Source organism: Lagenorhynchus albirostris, chromosome 4 (genome assembly GCF_949774975.1).
Source record: "Lagenorhynchus albirostris chromosome 4, mLagAlb1.1, whole genome shotgun sequence".
NCBI lineage: Eukaryota > Metazoa > Chordata > Mammalia > Artiodactyla > Delphinidae > Lagenorhynchus > Lagenorhynchus albirostris.
The window spans coordinates 82,279,383-82,290,824 of record NC_083098.1 but is presented as its reverse complement, the minus strand read 5'-3'; positions in this window follow the sequence as shown (position 1 = coordinate 82,290,824).

Genomic DNA, 11,442 nt, shown 5'->3' with positions numbered 1-11,442 from the left:
TATGGACGCCCAGAAAATGCTGATAATGATGACACCCGGCTTTTCATATATAAATGATTTTCATTCATTTTCTCTCTTTGTTTCTGCCCTAACCTGAATGTGGTGTCAAGGGAAGTATTAATGACTGCTCTTCAGGGACATGTGACTTGGTATTTATATATTACCTGCCCACTTCATCAAGTGCTAATGAATGTTTGCAAAGCTCTTTGAAATCCTCTGGTGAAAGGTGCAATGTTAAGTGAAAAATATTATTATTATTAGAAGGTAATAGACAGCTTTGAATGATTGGTCATAAGAATAATTGACATAGCATTAGAAGAAGCGCCAGAAATCATCCAGACCATTTCAGCTCCTCCAGCCCCATCAGCCTCCACATTACATATATTACACTGTTTCCCTGACACCCATCCTAATAACCATATAATTCACACATTAAATCACCACTTCCAGTGAAAGGTTGAGCTCACTCATAGCTCTATTGATAGTGACACTGAGAGGGTATTAAGTGCTGAAAGGTCTAAAATGGAGAAGTGCTTCTCAGATGGAGAGGCCAGATCTAGCCACTGAATGGCTACCACATTTAAGAAGAGATGAGAATGCAATGAGTCAGAAATACCTTGGAAATGGAGAGGAAACTTTAAAATAGGTGTGAGATTGGAAAGCCATGAAAGCAATAAAAATCTAAAGTAAGATTGCCTATTCACAGCAATATTCTTTATTGTATGCCCTCTCTGGTTTGAAAAATACTGGCAGCACAAACTGATTTTGGTTTCCTAATTTCTTTAACTTGGAGTTATTTAGAATTCCTGTCTTCTGAATAAAATGCAGTCTTGGTCAGAGTTGGCGAGTTGGGTCCAACTTACTTGCTAGCTCTGGTTGGATGGCAGTAGCTGCCTGAAGTACAGTGTTGAGAAGAATGATGGGGGTGCATGGCTGGAAAGCATGCTATGATCCATTAGCAATGTCTGCCACTGGAGAGGGAGGAGGTGGGGTGGCACATATGTGGGCCAGGCATGACCAGGTGTGAGGATGGCTAAAAAGGACAGCTTGGATGTGGTTCAAGGTTGCTTTTATTATGACCTTTAACCAAAGGTATTAAAAAGCAGTCTACCTGCGCGTCCGGAGCCTGTGCTCCGCAGCGGGAGAGGCCGCAACAGTGAGAAGCCCGCGTACCGCAAAAAAAAAATAAAAAGCAGTCTAAAGGCTTTACTCTTGGTCAGGGTATGAGTGGGAGGAAACGGCTTCTCTCTGCCACCCTTGTCTTTCTCATAGAGCACTACTTCAGTTTGGTGGCCTTGGCAGCCATGTGGAGGAAGACAACCCCAGGTCACTCAGAATAACCCGTTGTCTTTTATGCCCAGAAACAATTTATGCTACCTCCTAAGGCTGTAATTCTGCCAGTCAGCAAGCTCGTCTCCCAGGCCTGGTGTCTGGGTTCTGGGGCCTCGGCTGCAGGGTCTGGGCATTTTCCACTTACATCCACGACCTGTGGGGGGCAGGCTTGACTGTGCCCCCTCCCCCCCGCACTGTGCGCCACAGAGTGTCTGTGTCACAGAGTGGCTTCCAGCGTAGCCTCCGGGAGATCTGCGAGCCTCCTTTGGATGACAACCTGCTTCTTGAGGACTTATTATTCATCATGAAGGGGTTTATAGTGCAAACAACTTTGTTTTTAGAAGATTAGAATTCTCTGATTTCCATTTGATTTAGAAAAATGGATGGCTGCAACCATGTTTCATCAGTAGAGAAAGGAGCAGGGGAGCAGGTAGCCTTTGGGGATCATTTGCTCAATAACCTTTATAATAATAGTAACAGTTAACATTTATTGAGCACTTAACTGTGCATGAAGCATCATTTTTCTAAATTTTTGTTTTTATTCCCTCACTTAATCCTCTCAACGGCCGGACTGTCCATTTTACAGACAGGAGCACTGAGGCTTGGACTTTCTCAAGCTGCATAAGTGGGGAGTTAAGGTTGGTTTTGAACTCAGGTCAAGTGAACTGTCACTCACTGCAGTGCACCCCTCCCGTGTGCTGACCTGAATCCTGTTGCAGCAGATAAGGCTACCTCCTTTGACCCACCCCCAGTGGTTATTAAACGGTCTCCACAGAGAATTAAAATAAACTATTTTAGTTGTCTGTTCTCTTCCTTTGAAAACTTCAGTCTCACACGTAACCTTCAGATAATGTGACCTACTGAAAATGTCACATTTACAGCTCGTCCCAAAGGGCTTTGGTTTAAAACAGTGGATAACATTTCCCTCTGTTTTCCATTATTTGGTTTAGAAAAAATCATAACAAGACAAAAACAAATTGGTAACCTCTATCATCAATAAACTTTTACTTGATGCCAGGCATCTCTTTTATTTAAGTTAATACGTAGAAACAGTATAGATGTTAATTCTCTTCCTTCTTTAGGTGACATATTGCCATTTAAGCCAGCATGTACTTCCATATCCTTTCTTATTAGCATTTTAGATTCTTGTCAACCAACTTTGTTGCTTCAGTGAGCAGACTCTGGGTTTGGGGGTTTTATAGCTAGAAAAGCACTGAGTACTTTTATAATTTTACTATGCATTCTCCTCAAGGCAAAACTGTTATGCCTATACTGACATGCACTGACTATGGGACATATCATTAAAAATCACTAGTCACAGAGGAGCTGAATCTCAGAATAGAGTTGCTAATTTATTAAGATTCTAGTGAGGATCATGGAATTGCCTTAAGGGATTTCATAGGTGGGTTATGGATGCCTTTTGACTGTGCAAGGTTAAAATGTTGAAATGCTTTTTCTTTAATTTTATTTATTTTAGGCTGCATTGGGTCTTCGTTGCTGCACACGGGCTTTCTCTAGTTGCGGCGAGCATGGGCTACTCTTCGTTGCAGTGTGCGGGCTTCTCATTGTGGTGGCTTCTCTTGTTGAGGAGCACGGGCTCTAGGCATGCGGGCTTCAGTAGTTGTGACACACGGGCTTAGTTGCTCCGCGGCACGTGGGATCTTCCCAGGCCAGGGATCAAACCCATGTCCCCTGCATTGGCAGGCAGATTCGTAACCACTGTGCCACCAGGGAAGTCCCAAAATGGTTGAAATTTGATAGCATGAAAAGTCATTGGCTTACTGAAAATAGGTCTTTTCTTGGATTCTCTCAGGTTCCCTTGAGCCAATTCCACTAGAAAATCATTAGCATGTTTACATGAATAATTTCAAACCGCCAGCAGGTAATGTGGAGATCTCAATCCAGTTTTTTTTTTTTTTAAGTGGAACTTAAAATGTATGTCTAGATACATTCTTCTCTTATTTTCTCCCATCCTGATGCCTGCCCTGTTTGTCTCTACCGGACAGATAGCAGGAAGAGAAACAAAGATGGAGGAAAAGAAAGGGAGCCAGTTCGTTCTTAAAAACCTTGCGGGGCTGCAAAGAAGCTGTAACTCACAATGCACAGAATATAGCTGGAAAGACTCTTTAATTGTCGTTACTGAAATCTGTGTGGCATTAAATAATTTAGAGCAGGAAGTGATCTTAGAATTCTAGAAAGATTCAAGTGATTACATAGTTGGAGAGTGAGGGTTCACGCTGGACCATTCACTTCAGGTGAGGTCCGGGGAGTCACTTAAGTCCCGGCCAAGAGCTTTAACCGTCTCGTTTGGGCTCCTTGAAGACAGGAACCAGGTCCTAATCTTTTCTGCATCTACAGCGAATCGAGTACTACAGTAGTAGGTGCTTCATAAACATCTGTTGGATGATTGAACTGTTGGCTCCTAATGTCACCAAAGGATGGGCGTCACTGTTCCCACACAGCTGTGGTGCCCATGGAATCAGTGATAGCAGTTCAATTATTCAGTTCACTCTAAACCTGGAGCAGTTCAATTATTCAGTTCACTCTAAACCTGGCTCATTGGATGCTCTCAACTCTGTATTTGGAACCTCCTTTTCCTGTTCAGTAGTGTCTCCCATAGGACTTCCCGGCCTGATTCCATAACTTATGAGCCACGTTTGGTTACTAGAATAGTTCCTATTGTTTTATTCAAGACTCAGGGCTCTTCATTTAAAAAAGTCAGGCTTGCATGTGATTCAGATCTTATGTCCTCCCCTCTCTCCAGCATAGCCTAGAGCTCTGGCTAGTGACTTGGAGTATAGGTAAGGGTGGACGTGTGCACGACTGTGTAAACTTGTGTAAGTTTGTATAAGTGTGTGAGTGTGTAAAGGCTTGGACATCTCTTCATCCAAGAACTCACTTCTCCAAGGTACTGGGGGCAAGGGAAGGAAAAGACCAAACATCTTCCTGCCATCCTGGGCAAGTTTCATCCTCTACTGACCACGGGCTCACTCCCAAGCCGTTCCCTAAGAATTAGCAAATCCTTTCAAGACACAGCTGCATCTTACAGCAGACCCCTGGCTCGTGGCATTCCATTGCATTTCCCCCATGTCTGCACCTCATAATCCTTCATGCTGTGACAGTCCCCAGGCTCTGCTACCAGAGCTAGAGCTCTTTAGCAGTGCAAGTTCTACCCTCTGTACCTTTCTCCTCCAGGGTCTCAAGGGGGTGGTCCTGGCTTCCTCTCTCCTGGCAGTCTCATGCCTGCCTCTCCCTCCCTGCCATGTCGCATTTCCATATTTCTCTTTCTCATGGTCACAAGCACTGGGGTCAAATCACAAGTCCCCTAGCTAAGCAGTCATCTAACTAGGAAATGAAAGCTTGGTCTCTGCTTCCTTCAGGAGCCCTCTTCTCGGCCAGTGAGTCTCTTGAGGCCCCTGTTAGGACGAATGGGGGGAACAGTGTCAAATACTTCCCTCTCCCTACTGCCACCTCCTCACTCTTAAAATCCCCCCTTTATATGGACTAGGGTGATGTGGAGGGAGGCAGTCGGGGGTGGAGCCAGTCTGAAGATACTTCTTGGCGATTCTTGTAAGCCCTGAAGAGAGGAGACCATCCCTAAATAACGGCATATGGACAATGTGGTGTATTGGGCCTTAGCTCCAGTTCTAGGACAGTTAAGAAAAGTTCTAGTGAATTTTTTTAAAATTAGTTAATTAATTAATTTTTGGCTGTGTTGGGTTTTTGTTGCGGTGCACGGGCTTCTCATTGAGGTGGCTTCTCTTGCTGTGGAGCACGGGCTCTAGGTGCACAGGCTTCTGTAGTTGTAGCACGTGGGCTCAGTAGTTGTGTCTCGCGGGCTCTAGAGTGCAGGCTCAGTAGTTGTGGTGCACGGGCTTAGTTGCTCTGTGGCATGTGGGATATTCCCGGACCAGGGCTTGAACCCATGTCCCTTGCATTGGCTGGCAGATTCTTTACCACTGTGCCACCAGGGAAGCCCAAGAAAAGTTCTAGTGTATTTTTGCATAGGCTTCAGATGAGCATTCTAACTCTTTATTTACAGCCAAACTACACTTACCTTTAAACTTAACAAAGAGTACAAGCTAAGAACTAAAATAAGAGGCAAAAGGTAAATAAATAAAATGAAACAAATTCAAGGTATAAAGCAAAAGGTTTAGTACAAATATAACTTTTTTTTTTTTTTGCGGTACACGGGCCTCTCACTGTTGTGGCCTCTCCCGTTGCGGAGCACAGGCTCCAGACGCGCAGGCTCAGAGGCCATGGCTCACGGGCCTAGCTGCTCCGCGGTATGTGGGATCTTCCTGGACCGGGGCACAAACCCGTGTCCCCTGCATCGGCAGGCAGACTCTCAACCACTGCACCACCAGGGAAGCCCTATAACTTGTTAAAATCATCATCATCATCATCATCATCATAATAATGGCTTACTATGTGTCAAGCACTGTTCTAAATTGACATGTATCATCTCATTTAACCCTTGCAACAATGCTATAATTTCTTTTATTATTAGCATTTTATAGATAAGAAAATGGAGGCACGGAGAGATGATCTGTACTTAGACACAAGTGAGTGCACAGGCAGCAAGTGTATTAAAAAGATATTGAGCTGGGGACTTCCCTGGTGGTGCAGTGGTTAAGACATTGCATTCCCAATGCAGGGGGCCCAGGTTTGATCCCTGGTCACGGAACTAGATCCCACATGCATGCCTCAACTAAGAGTTCGCGTGCCACAACTAAGGAGCTGGCGAGCCACAACTAATGAGTCCGTGGGCCGCAACTAAGACCTGGTGCAACCAAATAAATAAATTAATTAACTTAAAAAAAGATACTGAGCCGATTTTTGTAATTAGCGTTCTATGTGTGCCAATTACAAAAACAGTCTCTAGGGCACTGTCACAAAATCTAGAAATTTAAGGTGTTTAGCATCATATCCTCCCAAGAGCAGCACAAGTGTAGTGGTTAAGCACACAGATTCTAGAACCAGATTATATAAGTTCAAATCTTGGCTTTCCTTTTTACTAACTGGGTGGCCATATACGGCTGGGGTCCCTGTGTCTCAGTTTCCAGTAAGTGGTATTTAGCCTAAAAGGTTACTGGCAGAGTTAAGAGAGTTGGTATGTCTACAGCAGCGCTGTCACATAGAATAGCATGTGAGCCATCTATTTAATTTCAAATTTTTTAGTAGCCTCATTAAAAAGGGGGGAGAAGGAACAGGTGAAGTTAATTGGAATAATATATTTTACTTAACCCGATATGTCCCAAACGATATCATTTCAATGTGTAATTGACATTATTAATGAGATATTTTACATTTGTTATTTTTTGTTCAGAGTCTTTGGAATCTGGTGTATATTTTACACCTGTAGCACGTTCAGTTTGGACCAGCCTCATTCCACGTGCTTAATGCCCATGCATGACCAGTGGCTCTCGGAAGGGACAGTGCAGCTGCAGAGCACTTAGAACAGTGCCAGGCACATAGTAAGTGTTACTCAAAGGTTACTGATTATTTTACCTTCCAAATATTTTTCAAGTCACTCACTTCTCTCCTTCTCCACTGACATGCCTTAGACCAACTTATCATCATCTTTGCCAAAAAAGGTGGATGAGCTTCCTAACTTGGCCTCCCCGTATTCACTAGCCACAGCCCTCGGCCATCTATTCTTCATACTGAAGACCAAGAAATCCTTTCAAAATATGTATCTGATCATTTCCTCGCTCCATTACCCCTGAGCCTTCCCTGTACCGTATTCCTGCCTCTCTGGGCTTCAGCCACTAACCTTTGTTCTGTTCCTTGGACTGGCCAGATACTTGCTGAGCCCTTCCCTCCGGAACCCCCATTGGTACTTCCTCTGGCATCCCTGTTTGTACTTCCTCCCTCTTTGTATCATCCTCAGGAAGCCTTTTCTGGTGGCTTCCAGTCTCTGTCAGATGAGTTTGTTAAAATGCCGTCATAGAATCATGTTGCTTTTTTTTTTTTCCAAAGCTCTTATCTCTGTAATTTTGCTTTCATAGTGCAATAAATTAATTAACCTGTCTACTGTCCCAAATAGACTTTAAATTCTTTCAGGGCAGACACTGCATTTGTTTTTGTTCACCATTTTGTCCCCTATACCTAGCCCAATGCCTAGCACCTTGCTGACCGTCATGAAATATTTTTTAATAAATAACTGAAGTAAGTAAATATGCAGTTATTGTACGAGACCCTAAAAAATCAGAATGAAGGGAATTTAAAACCAGGAAGAAAGTGCCGCAAGGCCAGCTTTTAGTTTAATTTAAATTCTTTTTTTTAAATGTCTTTATTGGAGTATAATTGCTTTACAATGGTGTGTTAGTTGCTGCTGTATAACAAAGTGAATCAGCTATACATATACATATATCCTCATATCTCCTCCCTCTTGCATCTCCCTCCCACCCTCCCTATCCCACCCCTCTAAGTGGACACAAAGCACCGAGCTGATCTCCCTGTGCTATGCGGCTGCTTCCCACTAGCTATCTGTTTTACGTTTGGTAGTGTATATACGTCCATGCCACTCTCTCACTTCATCCCAGCTTACCCTTCCCCCTCCCCGTGTCCTCAAGTCCATTCTCTAAGTCTGTGTCTTTATTCCTGCCCTGCCCCTAGGTTCTTCAGAACCACTTTTTTTTTTTTTAGATTCCATATATACGTGTTAGCATACAGTATTTGTTTTTCTCTTTCTGACTTACTTCACTCTGTATGACAGTCTCCAGGTCCATCCACCTCACTACAAATAACTCAATTTTGTTTCTTTTTATGGCTGAGTAATATTCCATTGTATATATGTGCCACATCTTCTTTATCCATTCATCTGTCAGTGGACACTTAGGTTGCTTCCATGTCCTGGCTATTGTAAATAGTGCTGCAATAAACATTGTGGGACATGACTCTTTTTGAATTATGGTTTTCTCAGGTTATATGCCCAGTAGTGGGATTGCTGGGTCGTATGGTAGTTCTATTTTTAGTTTTTTAAGGAACCTCCATACTGTTCTCCATAGTGGCTGTATCAATTTACATTCCCACCAACAGTGCAAGAGCGTTCCCTTTTCTCCACTAAATTCTTAAAGAATAAGAGCAGAGGAATTCTCTGCTCTTATTGTAATAAGAATGTAATAAGATTCAGAAAATTTCACAAATATGGAAATAACAACATTTAGACTGACATGAGACAAAGACAAGCATGGATTGTGCCCTTAACCACCCCAAGCACGGAAAACCAGCCTGAAAAACTGAAAAAAGGAGATGAGGAACAGGAAGGAGTATTGTAAGCCACGTTCTACTTCTCATATGCCTGAAAAATTAAGTATGAGTTGAGCATGGAGAAGCATTGGTGGTAAAGGAGGCCTGGGAGCCAGCTTTTATGCTGTGGTCCTGTACTATTTTCTTGCAAATAGTTGAAATATCATGGAAATTCTACTATCTCAGCAAATAGCAATTAAATGAAGTTGGTCGATGAATCAACAAGTATTTGTCTTCCATATTATATGTGATGAGAATAGAGGAAAACAAGGCAGCTGTGGTCTCTGTATTATAGATTTAGGGATGCCGTCAGTTCTTTCTTCCTTCCCTCTCAGTCTTATGTCAACTGAGCCCAGACCTGAGAACTAGATTAGGATTAAAGTACAGTGTCAGGACATGTAAAATAAGTGACAGTAATGGTGGTTCAGTGAATCTCACGAATAAGGTAGGTAACTCATTCTTCCCACTCACCTTCTAGGAGATGGTGGAGAAACCGAGTTGAAGAGTTCTCCAGCACTGCTCCCTCCTGGAGTGTACAGTGCATGACTCCTCCTCTCTAAGAAAACGTGAGAAATAGATGAGCATATCTACTCATTGCTAACACTGAGTTTCTAGCCTTATCAGTTGAGTGGAGAGAGAACACTAGAAAGAGGAACATGTTGGAAATGGGAGGAGGAAGAGAGATCAGATGACTTCCATTCGGGATGAGCTAAGTTATTCTCCGATAATAAATTAGTCACAAAATTCTCAGCGGCTCACCTCAGCAAAGTTTTAGTTCGTGCTCACACCATGTCTGCTGTGCATTTGGCAGCCTGCTAGAGCGACTCCCCTCCAAGCACTGAAAGAAAGCCGCTCTGTGGTCTCCCCATGACTTCCAGATTTCCAGGTGATTTCTAGATTGCAGGGGAAGAGAGAGCAGGCGTTCACTGCCTCAGCCCGGAAGTAACATTCACGTGTGTTCACAGTCCATTGTGCAGAGATAGTCACATGACTTTCCCTAACTGCAAAGAGGGCTGTAAGATGTTGTCTTCTATGTGCCCAGGAAGGAGGACAACTAAACGTTCACATACGTTAAGAATGTTCAGGGCTTCCCTGGTGGCACAGTGGTTGAGAGTCCGCCTGCCGATGCAAGGGACACGCGTTTGTTCCTCGGTCCGGGAACATCCCACATGCCGCGGAGTGGTTGGGCCCATGAACCATGGCCGCTGAGCCTGCGCGTCCGGAGCCTGTGCTCCACAACGGGAGAGGCCACAACAGTGAGAAGCCCGCGTACCGCAAAAAAAAAAAAAAAAAAAAAAAAAAAAAAGATATAAATGAACTTATTTACAAAACAGAAACAGACTCACAGATTTTGAAAACAAACTTATGGTTACCAAAGGGGAAGCATGAGAGTGAGGGATAAATTAGGAGCTTCTTTCACTTTTAATTTCTAACTTAATGCATATCTTCCTCACTGGACTGTAAGCATGTAGCAGCGGCCCCTCTGTCCTATTTCCTGCGGAACCCTCAGCTGGCAGGGAGCGAACATTCCATAATGTTTTCTGAACAGAAGCATCAGTCAGACCATAAGACGGCAGGAGAGGGCACAGGTAGAAGGAGCACTGTGGTGACTCGGGAAACTGTGCCCAGGTGGGCTCTGATTGTGTCTGGCCACGGCTGTGTGGGAGCTGTGTGGGTGCTCCGTGTCTCTCGATGTAGCTAGAACTCACCCAAACAGCGTTAACGTGAAAGCCCGTGTAATTGTAGCTGCCGGGCAAAGTTGATTGCAGTATAAGGTGATAACAATATTGAGCATTTCTTATATAATCAAGCATAGTTATTTTGTCTGTAGTTTAAAGTTGTTTGAGGTTCAAGATTAGTCAATTAAAAATTCTGGTTTGTTTCCAGAGGAGTACAGGGACTAGAAAAAAGGAGCTGTTTCATGAGACTATTCGAAAGAATATAACTCCCTGAGGAAGCATCAGAATCCACATGTAAGTTTTTGTACCTAAATTGGTAAAGATAAACTGCTTATAGCAACACATCTGTTATTTCTGCAGCTTTCATCCAGCAGTGTGCCTCCACAGCCCCACCCCTTTTATCTAGTTGCAGGGTGGTTGGGACGTGGGATGCTGGGGCATCATTATATAACCCAGGGATTTGCAAATTTTATTTATAAATACTTAATGTTTTGTGGGCTATACAGTCTCTGTCGTAACTACTCAACTCCACTGCTGTAGCCCCAAAGCAGCCATGGACAATACTTAAAAAATGAGCATGGCTGTTGTATTGCTTTTATTGCTGTGTAATAAATTACCACAAGCTTAGTGGCTTAAAGCGGTAGACATTTATTATCTTACAGTTTCCATAGGTCAGGATTCAGCTTAGGTGGGTCCTGTGCTCAGGGTCTCACAAGGTTACAATCAAGGTGTTGGTAAGGACTGCAGTCTCATCTGAGGCTTGGTATCCTCTTCCAAGTTCAAGTGTTTGTTGGCAGAATTCATTTACTTGCAGCTGTCTAATTCATGGCAGCTTACTGATGATAGACAAGCTATCTATCTCATCTAACTCATCTCAGCAGGAGGCTTAGGAAAGGCCTATACCATCTTTTAAGTGTTCACCTGATTAGGACAGGCCCACCCAGAGTGGTCTTTCCTTGGTTACCTTGAAATCAGCTGATTAAAGGCCTTAGTTACATCTTCAAAATCCTTTTATCTTTGCTATCTAAGGTAATATAATCATAGGAATGATACCTCATCATATCCACAGGTCCCACCCACACTTGAGGGGAGGAGAGATTTCTACAAGGCATGTATATGATAGGGGGTTGGGAATATTGGGGGCCATCCTAGAATTCTGTCTACCACATCTGTGGTC